The sequence below is a fragment of the Thermobia domestica genome, chromosome 15 (genome assembly GCF_964235325.1).
Source record: "Thermobia domestica chromosome 15, izTheDome1.hap1.1, whole genome shotgun sequence".
NCBI lineage: Eukaryota > Metazoa > Arthropoda > Insecta > Zygentoma > Lepismatidae > Thermobia > Thermobia domestica.
This window is the reverse complement of record NC_137468.1, coordinates 87,792,054-87,811,370: the sequence shown is the minus strand read 5'-3', so window position 1 is coordinate 87,811,370 and position 19,317 is coordinate 87,792,054. Positions and strand designations below refer to the sequence as shown.

Here is a 19,317-nt window from a genome sequence, read left to right as displayed (position 1 = left end):
AGAAGAAAATTCTCTCTAACAAGTCATGTAATCTCAAATAGTTTATCGCACCGTTTTGTTCCAGCGGTCCCTCTGGATACAAGAATTCCCCATAGGGAGTGTTAACTTAACACCCAGGTTGCGAAATACTGGTTTAGAATATAAAAGATACCGCTAAACTCAAACAGTGTTTTATTAATCCTTTTTAAATAGGCTATGTTGAAAACCCACGTATTGGAATACGAATAAACGTGAAATTAGACCTATGTTTGAAATATTCAAGACATGATGTCTTTGAGTAAGACATGCCACACCGAGAATCAAATAAATGAATGCTCAATCTCGAGTAATGGACATCCTTAATCACCTATAAAATTCTACAGTGAGATAACATTTGCTGAGATAACATTTCGGCTGCTTCTGAGTCGTCGGGCCTATTTGGGTCACCGAGTTATCTGGGTCTTCGGATCTGTCCGGGTCAGACCAGGTCTGAGAAGTGAGACCCAGACCAGACAAAAGTCGTGACCTAAGTGCCCAGGTTTCCCGTGACCCATGACCCATTGCATCACTGGCTATTCACAACATAAGATATAATATGCCTTTTAGAACACATAAACTATTCTCCATATAAGCTAATCCATCTTAATCTGTTATAAACATTATTTACCAAGCAACTAAATTACGTTCCAATTTATTTGGCACTTTCTGCCAAGCCCTCAACAGATTCTCAAAACTTTTTTTGTTCTGTCTCGAAATGATGTCGTCTCGTTTCGGAAATTTCTCTACAAAAAAAAAAAAAAAAAAAATGTCTTCATTTTTTTCTTAGTTTCAATTAGATAGAAATTACCAGCGTCCTTAGGCGTCAAAAGTGGTATTACACTTAAACCATATTTACTATTGGAGTATATTGCGTAATGACATGCGTATGAGGGTGGACCGAAATAATACATTTTTTAAAAAAATCGTAATACCGCGGACAAGTTGTGAATCGGTAAGTCTGAAAAAGAAGTTTAAAGAAAGAAAAAGGGTTTATATCTTGCGGGTGCGCATATGGTCTACAGTTGGCTAAACATGGAAAACTGCAGATTTTTACGATGAGATCCTGAACTTTTAATCAAAATTGTCATTCGTGAAAACATGAAACGGAGAGTGACTCAAACTTTGCGAAGTGAAAGATATACACAGACCTATAGATAAGTATTTTGCACCAGTCGGCCCAATAAAAATTTTAAGCTTCTCCCTCTTATTTGTTTGTATTCAGCTATACATAAGGAAAAACAACAAAATAAATTGGCCAAAAAAAAAAAAGGTTATATACTACAACTTATAGTGTATTTGTAAGATATAAAATAAAAGCAAAAACCACTGAAACTAGTTGTATTTTTAATATGCTCCTCTGAAAATTTGTTGCCCTCGGTCCTGGCCTTTGTGGCATATGCATAAATGAGACCTGTACGTATACATACATACAATATATCATGACTCGCTAAAAACGAGGAAAACTATTCTGTTATTATTAGGCTATTATTTATGCGTAGTATTTGATGAAATATCGGCAGAAGCGTCAAAAACTCTTTTTTAAGAGAACTCTTAAGTTTTCATTTATGTGTATGCAGTATACAAACACAATTATATATATCTATATATACACACACAAAGGATAACGTGACAAGCAATCACGCAAATAAGTAGTGTGACAAATTGATCAGTCCCACTGGCTGCGCACATTCGTAACGTAGACTTAGCTCATTACAAAGGACATTAACATGCACTGGCATGTGTGTGTGAGATTAGTACAAGCAGTGGAAATCGAAGTCTTGTTGTGAAGTCTTTCCGTACTTTACTTTAAAAGAAAAATAATGTATGGTCTTTCTTAAACGGATATAAACAATACATTGTCTTTTTAAGCTTGTAATTTCGTAAACTTATATAGTCATGAAGGGGTTTCCTGGAGTAAAGTTTGTCCTCTTTATGTATATATTCAGTCATTCGAATATTCTTGTCATTAATGTCTTTCAAGCTTTCGAAATGTAATAAGCCATTTATTAAAACCCAATTTAGGGATAGATATAACATTTTGCCTCAAATTAATCACTAAGAATGAATTAATATTTGAAAACAGAGAATATATTTTAAGTTTTTATTTACATTTGTGCAGTAGAAAATCAGTTTAGCGTACATGAATAGATTAGTAGGGTCTTGCATCCTGAGTATTCATCAGCAATGCGGGTACTCTATCAAGCAAGGATAGTATTCATAATTAGTCCGACAGGAATACATGGGGAACCGATTTTGTCCATACTTTGATTGAACCATGATTGTCCATACCTTGGGATTAACTGGATGGATCACCTCCACCAACGAACATGATTCCTAATTTTTGACTCGGTATTTCCTGCCGAAAATCAATTGTGATCCATCGAGTAGTTCTTAAGAGTTTTGTTTGCCGGTGAACAAGAAGTTTTGGGTGACAAAACTCCTTAAAATATATATTGTTTTTAATATATAGATAATGAAAGAATCAAGGAGGTACAAGTCCATTTCTTCGATACAATTCTTTTTGCAAAGCTTAAACTCGTAATATAAATTCTATATTATTATAAACTATATATTATTAGCTTTTAACGAATTGAAATGTTCCAAGATGAGACATACAGTACTCAATAAATCTCATTGAGCTGAACAATATGATGTTATTGAGTAGCATAGTTTCCGAGAAGAATGAAGTTCTTTTGTAAACATAAAGATTGATGCTGTATAGTAACTATACTACTAATTAAGGTGAAAGTAAGAGCAAAGTAAATCTTCATCATGACACTAGCAAGACGCCAGTACACGGTATGATTAATGAGGTACCTCCTAGAATTATGATTACCTCTCAAACTGTATTTTTGTTCAGCTTTAAAGCCTCCCCAAAGACTATATCAACTTTACTATCAATCGATAGATGACATAGAATTCAACAAAATGACCTAAATTCTTGTGGGTAGTTTTATACTGCAATGGATAGTATTTGTCCTTTCTGACAGCTCACTGCTTGCAAGTGTTGCTCAATGCTTTGTTGCCAGCTTTTGTCTCGGGTATTGAAACACAAAATTATTCATTGGAAGTAAATCTCAATTTTATAAAATTAAATGACACAAAAGAGAACCAGAAAGAATGCTCTCAATAACTAGCAGGTCCGGTACTCAAGTTGACATTCGACTAAAACAATGTGCATTTGTTTATATTCAAGTTGGCAATGTGCGGAAAGGGTGGAATGTTTAACATTGCAGAGCGAGAGAAATGAGCTACTATAACTGGGTGAATGTGCTGTTGCCATAGAAACAGTTCTTCTTGCCTGATTGTTATGACCACGTACAGGAAGGAAGAAACAGTAAAACAACTGTCAGAAAGGACAAATTGTATCAAACGGACTGTAAATAGTTGTTACATTTTTTTACAAGTTTTTCCCTTTGAAATATTCACATAGAGTTCGCTGTGAATGAAGATTATTAACCTAATCAATACACAAGCTTATTTCAGTAGTTAACTTGATAATTTCTTTGCATACTGAAAGTTATTTTGTAAGAATTCGTCAGTGTACTTCCAATTATGAGAAATTGTTTTTTTTTTTTTTTTTTACTACAGTGTGTCCGTAAAGTTGCGCAACCCACAGTTTGATTGCGTATATCTTTTGAACCAAGAACGACAAAGACCTGAGACTTGAAACAAATGTAAGCGTGTTCTACGTAGATATTTCCGAGATCATGACCAATGTTGGAATTTTTAATGTTTTTCTGTAGAAACGAGAAAAAAAAAAGTACCGAAAGCGTAAAATAAAAAAAAAATGTACAAAATGAAGAAAATCAATATTCAGTTGCAGAAAACTTATTTCCTGAGGGTGAATCCCTGTATATATGTGCAGTATACATCATCAGTGCGAAAATGTAACGAAGTTTATTCGGTGTTGCCATGTAAAAAGGCTATTTAATGCAAGTCCGTAAAATAAATGTTTTTTTGACAAAAACACGGCCCCTGGCAACACTGTTGTTGTAAAATTACTGCAACAGGTGTGTTTTAGGTTAATTAGTGTGAGAATTTACACATAGTTGATAAACTGAGTTTTTGTGCAAAAATTTGCGATAAAAAAATTACTCTCCTAGAGCTGACAACTCTGGAATCGTCGTGAAAAGAGGCGGTCGCTTTGAATTTTGAATCCAATCATTACCAGGTTGTGGTACAGGGAAATATTCTCGAAAACTTGCAGCTAATGCTCTCAAATGTCCTACAAATGTTTTCTGCACTTCAGCAAAGAGTTTTTCACCTTAAAAATCAATGAAGACCCTGAGCACTGGAAATGATGAATAATTATTGTTTCGTATTCCTACTGCCCACAGCTGCAGTTTCTTAATAGTAGCTTCAACTTTACTCTCAACCTGGAAGATATTAATTTCTTCTTTGCTGGCCTAAGTTAAGCTCTTTGAGAAAGGAGAAAATATCCAATAAATAGGCCACTTTACACAACCAATAAAAATCACATAATTACTCGTTTGAAAAAGAACGTTCTTGTCTAGAAGAAACAAGCGCATTTCATCACACAGCTCAAAGAAACGACATAGAACCACGGGCGTCTCTGGCGGGGGAACGAGGGGGACGCGTTCCCCCTAATATTTTGAAGTACAAAATATTCAATATTTTATTCTAATTTAATTTATTTACTAACGACAGAATATCATGTAAATAATAGTAATTATATGTATTTGGAATATAATATTCAGGCTGTGAAACGATTATAATCAAGTTCTTGATATACCTTAGGGGATTCGTGAAGGTAAGCAGAAAGGTAACAAATGGAATCGAAATTAATAAACAGGTTGGGCTAGGTAGTACCATTTAAATCACTTTCTTTGATGTCCCCCCCTCAAATTTTACATGCCAGAGACGCCAATGCATAGAACTTTTCCTCTTGACAACCAACGCACTTCAGTATGTAAGAATAGTTTAGTGTGTTCACTGTCAATTTCTTCACATAAAACTGTGAAAAGACGGAAATTTAGAGAACGAAAGAATCAAGTTCAAGGCGTAGCGGACCCTCTGGTTAGGTCCCGCGGACCCCCAGCGGTCCAGGGACCACACTTTGAGAACTACTGCTCTAGAGTATCGAAATCTGGGTTTCTTCTGAATCAGAAATTTTTACTTCTAACTTTCAGACCCCTATGTCATTACAAACAAGTATATAATTGAAGCTAGCAGTGAAGTTGTTACATTACAGACTTTGAAAGTAATTTTTCACATACTCGTAGCACCATCGATCGTAAAAACAGAAATGAATTTAACAATAGATGAAAAGTGTTATTTGGGGTAAATTACTTTTCGTTTGAAGATGAAAAAAATTATCAGCGTGTTAATTTGCTCTAAGGCAGCGTTTCCCAACCTTTTTCAACTTGCGGCACACTACGGGCGTAACTTGAATTCTCGCGGCACACTCATAGATATTATTATTTGTAAATAAAATACCGTGATATTTTTTTTCTGTGATTAATGATCTTTCTCACAGAGAAGAAAGCTCGATCACTGGTTTTCCCCCGTGGTTAATCATTATGCTTAATTTTCATTCTAATTTAAAAATAGAAAACAATTCAATGAAATATTGGACTCAGGTTTGCAAAACTACGCTTTGTTTTTCGACAACTGTATCCAACCTTTCACTAAGAAGATAGATCACTAAATAACGAACGGACAAACAAATCTCTTTTACTTAAAAAAAAAAATGTAGGTAATTTGTATGCATGTTTGCTTTTTTTAAAATTTCAAGTTACGAAATAGTCTGCAACAATAAAGGAGCAACAATAGTCACAACAATGATAACAAATACTTTTTTCAACATTAAAATTGTACACGAGAGTAACACGGTATGAAACTTAAAATTGTAGATTCATAGTAGAGGTTCATAGTAATGTGAAATACAAATACACATTTTCCCTTATGTCTTGCAATTTGATTTCTATAGAATTAATAATTTTGTTTTGATTTCGCCGCGGCACACCAGCGACCTATTCACGGCACACCAGTGTGCCGCGGCACACCGGTTGGGAAACGCTGCTCTAAGGTTTCAGGTTGAAACACTACTGTTTTTTTTTTCCTACTTATATTGTCTTCAACTCATGAATAACTATCAATAGTTAAATTAAATCTTAAATCTTCGGGACATTTTCAATCTGTTTCGTTATGAATATTTGGAATTCGACATCGCGCCATTATATTCATCTAATGAAACGGAAGCCAATGTCGTAATATCCTTTTGAACACTTCCTTTTATTGTGTAGCAGGCCGGCAGTCAGCCCCAAAATGTAGGGGGGTAAGTAGAATTTAGGGGGGCCGATTGAAGCATCTTATAGTTCATCACCATATTATAGTTCATTTGCAAGCCTACCGTAAAAAAAAAAAAAAAAAAAAAAATAGGAGGCCAGTAAAAATTTAGGGGACCCGCCCCCTCCTCGACCCCCTGGATACGGGCTTATTATGTAGTATTTCAGTAGTTTAGTTATCTCTTTTGAACAACTAGGCAACAAAATAAAATCTAACTTTAACCTCGTGGGTAGAATTTTCACTACATATGATTTAGAAAGTGAAAAACTTATAACTCTTCGATATAGGAATACAATTTTGAGTTATTGTGTAAAATATAGTCAATTTACGTATGATAAGATCCAGCTTCCATCTTTCTATCTGGGTAAAGCAATAATTTTTGTTTTAAAAACATCCACATAACAAATTTGATTAACGTACTTTTTATTTTATTTTTTTTTATTTATTTATTTATTTATTTATTTATTTTTTAGCTAAGTATTAACAAACGAGTCATAGTAACTAGTGGCGTGACGTTAGGACCTGCAGTGCAGGAAAACCCTGGCTTGGAGGCCCACAAACACGAGAAATGTCAAATTATGTGTTACATCAATTTTATAGAGGTAAAAAAGAAATATTCAATAATAATTAATGTGTATGGCAATTATTAGATTTTCGCATAGAAAGTGGTCACTTGAGCCAGGAAATTTTGTGTACAAATAGATTTTCACCAGATCTAATTGCTTACGAAGAGTTTTCTTCTGATTTTCGGATCGAGAAGGGAATGGGCAGGGGAGTCATAAGTTATGTACGTTTCTGGCAGTTTCTAAAAGCACCTCGCACACATGCAACCAACAATGCATATTTATTGTGCGGGCTTACATAACAGGAGAGGATAAAATGTTGCTCTTTGTTATTTTTTTTTACTTCTTTTTTCAGATATCTTGCACAGACCTTATCCTCTCCGTGCGAAGAACAGAATAGTATCAAATGGTTCCTTTATTTTGATTTTGTGCTGAAGTTGGTGCAGTTGGTCAAGAATGCAGAGTAAAAACTTACTAATGTCGCTGATAGTATACTGAAAAATCTTTTTTTCAGTGTTGTCGTATGTACTGTACTAGCGTGAAATCAGGAGATTCCAACGAGAAAGCTTAAATCTGGTGCAGTTGGCATGTTCACAGATCATAGTGCAAAATTAACTCTCACAGTAGGCCTATTGACCATTTCCCACCACACTATGTCGTCTCCAAGAGAGGATGGACGCCACCGGCCGCAAAAATGAAATGAAATCTTGAAGTTTTAGGTCCCGCTGTTATGCCGGCTAGGTTAAAGGAGACGGTGATGATGAGAAATGAATGGAATGGTGGAATGAAGAACGTGGGAGGAAACGGGAGAATCCCGAGAAAACCCACGAGCACGGTGTTTATCCACCACAAGTTTCACATGGCGTGAGTTGGGATCGAACCAGAGGCCCCAAGCACCGAAGGTGAACGCTCTACCACTGAGCCACCACGTCCGCGCCACCGGCCCCAAAATTTATTAATTGTTTTGTAGTAGAACCAAATTATCATACCATAAACCAATTGTATATCCATAATACATAATAACAAAAGTAAAGGAGACTCCTCCTCCTTTATTTGGTGATTAGAATGCGTGGCTGTGGTGCAAAAAGTCTCGGGTTCGGTTCCCAGTGACAGGACATCAAAGGCACTACAGTGGTTGAAATCCCGCTTTAAACCGTAGATACTGTCAATGTAAATACAGAGCTTCATTGTCGACAAAGGCAGAAATACAAATAAATCAAAAAATAAAGTCCACAGCTAGTGTTTCCGACAATACAAGAAATAAAGTTTTCTCGTCTCGTGTCGTCAGTTTTGTCGACGTCATGTCTCGTCTCGATACTGCAAGAACTCTTTCTTGTCGCGTCTCAAGTTTCGAAAAAAGCTTTCCTTGACTTGTCTCGTTTTGTAAATTTATGTACGTACAAAACTTATGTATACCCTGATATTTTTCTTAATTTCATTTAAAAGGCATCAGAATCCTAACCGCGTTACCTGAGGTTCCCAAAAGCAAGGTGCGAAATCCTGAGGAAAAATTTCTCCCACTTAATACTTTTTGGAAGAAAACTCCCTCTCACTAAAACTACGTAACTGAGGGTGAAGATATTTATACTATTGTCAGAGGCTTGGAAATTAATTATTACAGTAATCATATGTAGGGTTAATTAACATATATTTGACGCTAGCGTTGTTTACGTGCTTCGCTGAGTTGAAATAAAAATTTTAAGAGCACAACTTCTTGTCATGTATTTGGTAAAAATGACTGTAAAAATTAAATATTACTATTGTGGGCTGAACTTGGATTTAAGCGGCATCGGAAGTGTCACTCTTCATCTCAGTGATCCCGAAAACTATTGCAAGGATCTCCACGTTGCCGTACCAGGCAATAACCACGTGTGAACTACATGTGTTAGTAATAAATAAAAACAAACAGACGACGGTCCCGAAGAGGAGTCGATCACCATCACCAACAGTCGGAAGGACGAGAATCAACGAAGGAAGCCGACAAGACAGGATAAAAAGGACCTGCACGCTTCGACCAACATCAATCTTCCCGGATTGATCGAAACACCTAATACCCCTCTCACGACGCTTGGTCACCGAGAGGTACCTATCCTTATACCCACGACGCTTGGTCACCGGGTTCCTTTCCTCTTTCTCACGACGCACGTTCACCGAGAGAAAGATACCTAATCTACACCCCTCTCACGACTCTTGCACTGAAAAAAAAATGTAGGTGGCATACTTAAAAAGATAGGTCACATGCGTAATCCCTGTAGTTTTTGGACTTAACGTACAGCAGACGTAAATACTTTCCGGATAAGTGTTCCATCTATACGTACTTTCCGTATGAAACAATATAAGCGCTGAGGATCTCACATACAAATGGACGTATATAACATATAGCTGAGGAATGTAACATAAGTATATGCATGTGATATACGGAAAACTGTTAGATATCAGACATCCTGCAATGGCATGATGTAACATCTAAGGCCTGTGCGTATATAGCAAATGGATAATGTATGCTCCATAGTGATTTCTGTAGTAAGCAAGAGGATTCCGTATATTTGTACAATATACCGCTGTCCGTAGAAAAGATTTTTCTCAGTGTGCTCACCGAGAGTACCTCACCTCAAAGCCCACGACGCTTGGTCACCGGGCTCCTATCTAATCTTACCTAAATATTAGTGGAATTTCTTATTATAATTTGTGTACATAAACTTTTTTTTTATAATAAAAAGGTGAGGGGAAAAGTCTAAATCCCGAGTACATTTTAGTGCTCCACCCCAGAAATTTTACGTGGTGGAGGCGCCGGGTAACGATCTCTTGCACGGGTTCGACATTAATGTCGGTCATTTTCCATATATATATATATATATATATATATATATATATATATATATCCCCTCCCCAGATTGCGGTTCTGAATTTGATTTAAGCGACATCGGAAATCGGAAGTGTCATTGTTCATCTGTACGAGCTCGAAAACTATGACTTTGACACTAATTTTGGTAATTTTCGATCAAAATTTTTGAATTGGCTTGATTGTTGAAATGGATATCAAACCTTTAACAATATAAATGTTCCAACAATGAAGAAAATTCTATATTAAAAAAATCGGCACGGATTGTTGCCTTCAATAGGTTATGAAGTTCCTTGTCTAAAAAATTGAAGTCTCTACGTTAAAATTTGTAAGAGAAATCGTGAATTATCGCGAAAGGTAAAAAATACATGAGATATGTAGACTGTAGTGACATCTATCGGCAAAGCTTGTCCCTTTACACCAACCTTAAAGTGAAATGATAAAAAAACACTCCTAGGCCCGAACCTCATCTATGTTGGAAGTTTGATAGAGATCGGTCGAGTGGCTCAAGCGGTGGAAGCCACAAACATAGTCACTTTCATATTTATATAGATAGATTTAGACCTAATTAATGGGTGAACTAGTTGGTTAACGACATCCGTAGTTTATTTTACTTAATTTATTAATTATGGATATTCAAATATGCTATATATCCATGTTGAAACATTCCAGTGCGAAGAGATTTTTTCTTCTTTATATTTCACAGTTCTCTCCCGATCCTCGACCCCCTACTTCGACTGTTCTCATTTCGGACCCTGTACGAAGGGTGTGATAAAGTAACACTTAAATTATATTTATTATTGTAGTATATCGTCGTGCAATGAATGGCTTGACTGACTCTCTTTAAAACTTAATAAATGCTCTTTCATTGTGTTCATGCAATCAATTTACCAATTTATATTTTTTATACTGTGAAATTATGTAACACTAAAGTGGTGTTTGAGATCCAAGGACTTGGGTGAACTATTGTTAGCCACGAGATCCGAGAAATGTCTCCTCTCATCTCGAAAACGGGGCTAGAATTATCGAGCGGTATTCAGAGAGAATTAGTTAATCAAGCGTTTAGTCACGCGAATAGTTAGTGTCGTATTAGTTATTTACTAAGGAGGGTAATTGTTGGTATTCGAGGTCTGCTTGGAGATCAACTAATAAGTTGACTTGGGTATAATTAACTAATATAACCACATTACATCGGATGAGAAAAATAAAAATGTGATAACTACGGAAATCTAGACGTGTGCATGCATAGTCTGTAAAAATGAAAATATACGAAATACGAAATTCAAAATGTTTTCTTTTGTGGTTTGACATCGCAACAACTTATAAACAGTTACGATATAGGATTTTAATTAACTTATTGATTTCTGAGGGATGTACGAGCAGGAATAAGTAGAAGTCAATTAATATTAGCGACAATAGAAGAATTATGTTGTTATTATAAGGGAATATAATTTATAGATCAGTTGTATGTATCTCTCAGAAAACTCGAATTTTTCTACTCATCTCTCACTGTTCACTTTAACAAACAGTTTTGCTATTGTAGAGGACTCGGCTAAATAGCTGCTTCATACAGTAGATAATTCACCTGAGGGGAAAGGAAGAAAGCAAGCAAGGCAGGAAAATAATTGCCTTTGTATTCTAGTAATGTAAATTTATTCCGCCTTATGCACAGTCGTTTTGACATATGATTAGCGTCATACTAAATGCTTGACTACTGCAAGAAACATATATGTTACTCGAACACTTTAGTATGGCACCAATCATGCGTCAGAACGACTCTGTATAAGGCCCATTTTGGCTAAACCGTCGTTAAACCAGGGTACCCTCTGTTCTAAATTAATTAGTCATATGTGATTAACTTAGTCAACTACTACGTGCTAATCAGAGATTCTATATAGACTTCTGATAACCATGTGTTAGGCAATCCTTAGTTATAGCACCCCTTAATCAAAGTGGAGGCCCCCTATCTACCTCGAGACCCGGGGCTATAGCCCCCTAAGCCTCTCCCTTAATCCGGCCCTGCATAAGGCCCATCATGTTTGTCGTTTCGTCTTGAATTGGAAAATGTATTTCACGTCTCGTGGGTAACACTGATATGGCCACCCATGGTATATCATATTTCAACATGTAACACGTTTACGTCAAGAGCAAATTATCGATATTAGTTTCATCGATTATAATTAAATGTAGGATTTCAAAACTAGCAAAATCAATCAACCGTGAATTACCCATAACCTTGTCCAACTGTGAAGGTTAGGTGTTGCTCGACGCTGAACTTTTATAAATAGACTGTCAAAAGATAGTGGAAGGTCAAAGGACACAAATGATGTTAAAAATACGTCACTCATATAAACCAGAATCATCTCACTCTCCATGGATTTGTTTTTTGTGCTCTTGTTTCTGGTAACATTAGCGTTTGCCATTCATAAGTTTGACTTCGTCTTTCACACTGTGGAGCTGCTGCATTGACATATAAAGTATTTCTTTTTCTTTCTTTCTTTTTTACAAATAGTGCCTAATTGATATCAGAAAAGGGAAAGCTTTTCAACATGGCTTCCAGGTATGTAATTTTCACATATTTAAAATTTTCTCGTGTTATTATTACATTCTCACACTATGCTATGCATAATTATTGAAAGTCTTATAGAACGGTTTTGTCCGTCTGTCAATAAGTATCAAAAGAATACGGTAACAACATATCGGAAACCGGTTTCTTCCAATCGATTTTGCGCTCCAGAAACAGGTTCCATCTTATCCCTTAACTCTCTATTCAAACCGGAAGTGGTAAAAATTAACCATGTCCGGTATCAAGAATGACCATTATAGAACAGAAACGGTAACAGATAGTGCCAAGAGTTCCTTCGTGGCTAAGCGGTTAGCGTACGCGCCTTTGGTTCCCGACGGGAGCTCATGTAGTTCGGATTCCACGTTAATCAGTAGGTCCCGTCTCATATAGCCTCCCTGCTGAAAAGGACGTTAAACTGAAAATTAACTCAACAGACAGTGACAAGGGCCTTTTGGAATCGATTTAGCGTCTCAAGAAAAGAACAAATGCGTCTTCACTCACATCTCTCTACTAAAACTGGAAGTTGTGGAAAATTACTTTATTTCCGGTTGCAAAATCGGTTGCTATTGAATATAAACGGAAAGAAAATGCATTCAATGTTCCAGGAATAGATTCCACCTCGTTTGTTAACCCTCTATTCAAGCCGAAAACCGAAAATTGTAGAAACCATCAGTTTCCGCTTTGAATATTGATTGTCATAGAACAGAAACGGTAATAGTGCTCTTTTAGAATAGATTGACGACTGAAGCAGTGTTGCCAGATCTACTGATTTTGCAGGAGATCTCCTGCTTTTTCTACGTTCTACGGATCTACTGCGAAAGAAAATGAAAAGTTAACAATCTCCTGCTTTTTCCTTACTTCGGGAAGTTGAAAAAATGTGTTATTAATAATGTTGAATTTTCAATGTTTCCTCACATAAAAAGACGAAATTTCTCTGTTATAATACACAAAGCTCTATAGAGCATATAGTTATACAGCTTTACTGTATATAATATGAATACAAAGAATACAACTGTACGTCATCTTCTATATGCATTATGGTTAGCGTTTTTATGACTTTCTGTAAAATTTACGATTTTATTTGTTAACTTTCGGGGGGATTTCCTGAAAATGTGAAAATTCTGCAAGATATTTCATATACTTTACTATAGTAAGTATGATTTCGGGGGGGACTTAAGCCCGGAAGCTCCCCCCTAAATACGCCACTGGACTGCACCATGTAGCTACGTTATCGTTACGTGCATGAAAAGACATTTTCCCACTCCACTTTGCTCTTTCACTACGTTTTACTTCACACATGTGTGTATCAAATAATATTAATATAAATCGGGACTTTTCCCTTTTATTTGCTCAACGTAGTTCATCGGAAATGAATTCTGGACTGCTTGTTTTGACTACTGCCCCCTTAATAATGGCAAATGTTATAACCCCCCGGATTCACATTCAAACGCCACCACTATATGTGTCTACTGCTTTCTCCTGTTTTTTTATCTTCGAATCTCCTGCTTTTCCAGCTGACTCGTCTGGCAACACTGGACTGAAGAAAAGATACCATCTCCAGCTGTAACTCTTCACTAATAAAAGAAGTGGTATAAATTTACGACTACTTCCGGATTTAATATTCAATTCCCATCGTTTGGAAGTCTACCATAGTTTTACAGTGTGAGACGAAACTCACATGTGAGACTCTGTTTTTGATATATATTTTAGAAACCTCTCCCTTCTCCTTTGTGTATTTATTTCAGTGAAAGTAACATGATAGAAACCATTCTCGGGAACAGTGTTAACTATCTTCCAAAATTCATTTCAAAGGCTTTAGCTGTTAATGATGAGACAGACAACGTCAATTTGAATATGATGGAAAAGTTATAGAAATTCATCCGTCCGTCCTTAAAAATCAAATCTTTGAAAACTCAGGAAACATATCTGCTTATTTTAATGAAGAATTTACGCATCCCCTGTTTGTAACAGCATTACAGGAAAACCATTAAACAGGTTAAAATAAATTCTGGAACACATACTGTGACATTTTCTATAAGTAGAAGCTTTGCTTTGTTATAATTAAATACAAACTAATTATTTGCAGAGCAAAACTATATATTTTCATTAAAATTCAACACGTGTTACAGTTTCGCCAACTAACTCTTTGGCTTCATCAGACACTATGTGATACAGGATAACTGTACAATCGTATATACAGAGTGGGATTGTACAGTTATCCTGTATCACATAGTATCTGATGAAGCCAAAGAGTTAGTTGGTGAAACTGTAACACGTGTTGAATTTTAATGAAAATATATAGTTTTGCTCATTAGTTTGTATTTAATTGGAACAAATAGTACCTAATTTGATTGGGTCGTGAGATATTGTATTGTTGGTAGAGAAATGCCAACAATACAATATCTTACGACCCATTCAAGTTAGAAAGATGAAACTCGGTATATAAGCTTATTAAAAACGCGGTAACACGTGTAACGAAGATTTTGAAAAATTCCTTTTTAAGAGGAAAGGGGGCATTTTCTATAATTTCTTTCTTGACATTGAAAACCAAATTGTGTGTTATTTGTGATTGCATCCTGGGGAACGGTTGAACAATTAGAAATGAATTTTGCAACAGCTAGTATTTACCTTGACCTAAGTTTCTATCATAATGTTTTGATTGAAGTGGCTATCATAATGGGGTAAAGGGGTTTCAAAATTTCTGCCACAAGTACAGTATCTCAGGAGCCCGTCAAATTAGGAAGATAGAAAAATGGAATGGAATATTTCAGTTTTACGTTCCACGTTTACGTCTAAGCTAAAGAGATTAAGATGATGGTGGAAATGAATGCAATGGTGGAATGAACAAAATGGGAGGAAACAGGAGAACCCCGAAAAAACACGAACACGGTGTTTGTCCACCACAAAATCCACTTGGTGCGAGCTGGGATCAAACCAGAAACCCCACTCGCTCTACCACAACCACTGCGCCCCCTAAGAAGATGAGACACCTGCCTCAGTATTTTTTTTTTTAATTTCTCTTTAAAGGGGATATTTTCTTGATTTTCTCCCCTCATATTGAATGGACGTTGACTGTTGTTTGTGATCGCATCCAGGGATAACGCTTAAAGATTTTAAAATGCATTTTGGAAAATAGTAACTACCTTGAGCTCAGCTTTTATCATGTTACTCTGAATAAAAGGTGTATCCTTGAGGATAGAGGGGGAGGGGTCAAAAGTCTTGCGATAATTACAATATCTCACAAGCACGTCAATAGAAAGATGAAGCCCTGTATGTTAAGTCCTTATTAAAAACAAAAGAGTACGTCACTCAGCGTTTCTGAAAATTTCCTTTTTAAGGCAGAAAACAACATCGGTTTTAATGCAAGAAAAGAAATTATGCATTCATTTCTTACATTGAAATCGATGTCGTTTATTATTTGTGATCGCATCACAGGGAAACCGACTGTCCTGTTCGAAATGAATTTTGGATCTTAGTTATAAAGGTAACCAAGAAAGTTCTCTCGCTTTTTGTGGAGGTTTGTGTTCAATTGTCAGTCACACCGTGAGTTAAACGCGAATGGAGATGAGGCGAAGGTCAGTTGTTGATGTGGGTATATCTAACATCCTACCTGGTTGTGGCAGTTCAGTTACACCGTAAACTTGCATAAGGACAGAGTGAACATGGGACCTCCTTAGAACGTCATAAGGGCTTGTATGCTGTACGAGTTCAAACTGGGATCAAACGCGGCTGGAGCGGGGCGGAAGATATGCCAGGCCTTTGGTGAGGATGTCGTGACTACGCGGACAGTGCAGCGATGGTTTAACATGTTTAAGGATGGTGACGAAATACTCGAAGACGACCATGTGCTGGAAGACCAACACATGTACAAAATGAAGATCTTCAGGCAGCAATTGAGTTGAACAGTGGCCAGACATATGAGGAATTGGGACTAAAATTCAGTGTGAGTAAAGAAACCATTCGACAACACCTCCATCAACTTGGGAAGCACTACGAGTTGGATCGATGGTTTTCATATGATGTCTTGTCTGCGAAAGGAGCCACTTCTGGACAAGGTGTTAACATGTGATGAGAAATGGTCCAGTACGAAGCTCTACGACGCAGTCATCATTGGTTAGCAACCCATGAACCGGTTCCAAAACAGCCGAAATCAAGAAGGTCCTCTTGTATGTTTGGTGGACTGTTCGCGACATCATGTATTGGGAACTGCTACCAGCTGGTCAGAGCATCAATGCAACTATGTAGTGTCAACAGTTGAGTCGTGTTCAAGAAAAAATCAAAACTCTGGAGCCAGCACTTCTGAATCCAAAGAAGTCCTCCTGCTATAGGACAACACTAAGCCCAACGTGGCTAGGATGACCCGGGACACCATTCTATGCCTTGGATTGGAAACACTATTGCATCCGTCATACTGCCTGGACATTGCACCATCCGATTATCACCTGTTCCATACCTTGGACAATCACCTTAGAGAACGCCAGTTCAAATCCCTAGTAGAGGTGCAAAATGCAGTTGATACCGTCTCCGCTTCAAGGCCCACCAAGTTCTACCGCGATGGAATCCATGGCCTTCCAAAATGTTGGCAGAAGATCGTTGATGCTGATAGGGACTATTTTTGATCTTTGAGGTTCGTCTTAGGTGACATATCAATTTTCGAAGGTGGTGGATGAAAAAGTGACAACTTTGTTAGTTACCTTTATAGTACCTACCTCAAGATGGTGTTTAATGATGCCGTTTTGATTAAGGAGCGTATTCTAAGGGGTAGGGTTTCAAAATATATGCGAAAAATATAGTATGTTACTGGTTTTTATTATTACACTTTGATTGAAATAAGTAGACTTTATCCTATAGGGAACGGGAAAGAGGGTTCAAATACTCTCCAAGACTTATTGTCCCCATCCAAAGATTTAGTATTTCAGCGAATTCTTTTACATAATAGTATAGATTTATAATATACTTAGTCAACTTCCAGATTTTGCCCGTAAGGTCAATTTACATTGTATTTAATAACAATAACAGCAATAAACTGGAAATGTGTCAGAGCCTATATAGAAATATAATCCTGTCATTTACGTATTGAAAGTAAGGAAAATCTCTAGAAAATCCTGAGTCATGATTTAATTACAATACCGGATTCGGAACTGGAAGCTCCTGATTTAGAAGCAAGAACGATATAACTAACCTTCTCCCTGCCAGGTATATTGTTCTGTAGAATATTTCATTGAACTGTAGTTTCAAGTCTGTCTTAAGCACAAATTGAATAGTCTGAAATTCAAATTTGTGCTTAAGACATTTTATTGCTCTAGTTTGTTTTACTTTTATAAGGCAGTATTATTTTTATTTGTTTTTATTTGATATTTTTATATAATGTGGGAAATCAAATGAAGTTAAACCTGAACCAATGGTAAGAGAGCTCACTAGTCGGCAGTTGTAAAGCATGCTAGGAGGAGCTTAAAGTTAGTTCAGTTTTCTTTAACAGGTTTGGGTACAAAACCTCGCGGCCAGAACCTCGCGGCGACAACCTCGCGGACCGAAACGTCGCCTGGCCAAAACCTCGCCTCCCAAAACCTCGCGGCCCAAAATCTCGCCGGGCCGAAACCTCGCCTGGCCAAAACCTCGCCGCCCAAAACATCGCGGGACAAAATCTCGACTGGCCAAAACCCCGCCTGGCCAAAACCTCGCCGCCCAAAACGTCGCGGGCCAAAATCTCGCGGGGCCAAAACATCGCCTGGCCAAAACCTCGGCCCGGCGAGATTTTGTACGGCGAGGTTTTGGGCGGCGAGGTTTTGGCCCGCGAGATTTTGGGCGGCGAGGTTTTGGCCACGCGAGGTTTTGGCTCGGCGAGATTTTGTCCCGCGAGGTTTTGGCCAGCGAGATTTTGGGCGGCGATGTTTCGGCCGCGAGATTTTGTCCGTATCCCTCTTTAACACTGTCCTGCATTACCTGTGCCTCTCGTTTAGGATTGTCTTCGAGAAAAGAATTGAGACTACATTGCCTGTGCCTCTCATTTAGGATTGTCTACGAGATAAGAATTGAGACTGCATTGCCTGTGCCTCTCGTTTAGGATTGTCTACGAGATAAGAATTGAAACTGCATTGCCTGTGCCTCTCGTTTAGGATTGTCTACGAGATAAGAATCGAAACTCTATTACCTGTGCCTCTCGTTTAGGACTGTCTACGAGATAAGAATTGAGACTACATTACCTATGACTCTCGTTTAAGACTGTCTACGAGATAAGAATCGAGACTACATTACCTGTGCCTCTCGTGTAGGACTGTCTACGAGATAAGAATTGAGATTACATTGCCTGTGCCTCTTGTTTAGGAGTGTCTATGAGATAAGAATTGAGACTATCTCGTCTCGAAAATGTCTCGCCTTAGGAAATGTATCTGTTTCAACCCAAAGAGCTCTGTTTCGTCTCGTTCGTGGGAAACAGTAAATGAGAGGTACGAGTAGTGCAGGACAGTGTTCCCGAAGACAACTGGCCTAGTACGATGTTGTATAACACATTCAATTCATACATACATTGTAGTACACGCAAAATTAAATATTATGACCCTCATCATTCTTAATTAATATTTTGAGAATCCAACACTCAGTATACTACCGCAATAATCTTGTTGAGACAAGCTGAATGCTAAAGGATTTTTTTTTTAAAATATTATTTAGTAGTATAGCTTATGTATTATTTACGAGAGAATGTCGAATATTAAGGTTCTTCAGGCTGTTATGAACAATACACTATTGATATACACCTTGTAGAGTCAACGTTAGTGCACATCTTGATTCGACTTTCGCAAATCTTGAAAACTATTCAAAAAATCACTATAACACACAGAAAAAAAGAATCATAAAATAACCCAAAGTGGTAACGAATAATGTTTTGTTTGATCCTCTTCACCTTGTCCTTTTGAGAAACCAATTTGATCCTTTTAATCATGTCCCATCCCTCAGTGTTCTAGATCATTGGTGTTTGACACGTAGGCAGAAATTTATTTTGGCAAGTTCCAAAACTT

The 19,317-nt window shown here is 37.1% G+C and overlaps 1 protein-coding gene across 1 annotated transcript in view; it reads left to right on the top strand.

Annotated features, from left to right (window-relative positions):
• The first annotated feature begins 12,103 nt into the window (after positions 1–12,103).
• The window catches only part of LOC145671128 (facilitated trehalose transporter Tret1-like), a 41,503-nt gene continuing 34,289 nt past the window's right edge, over positions 12,104–19,317 (top strand). The window contains exon 1 of the mRNA XM_081739924.1: positions 12,104–12,295. The gene's annotated coding sequence lies outside the window, so the exon portion shown is untranslated. The remainder of the gene's footprint in view (positions 12,296–19,317) is intronic.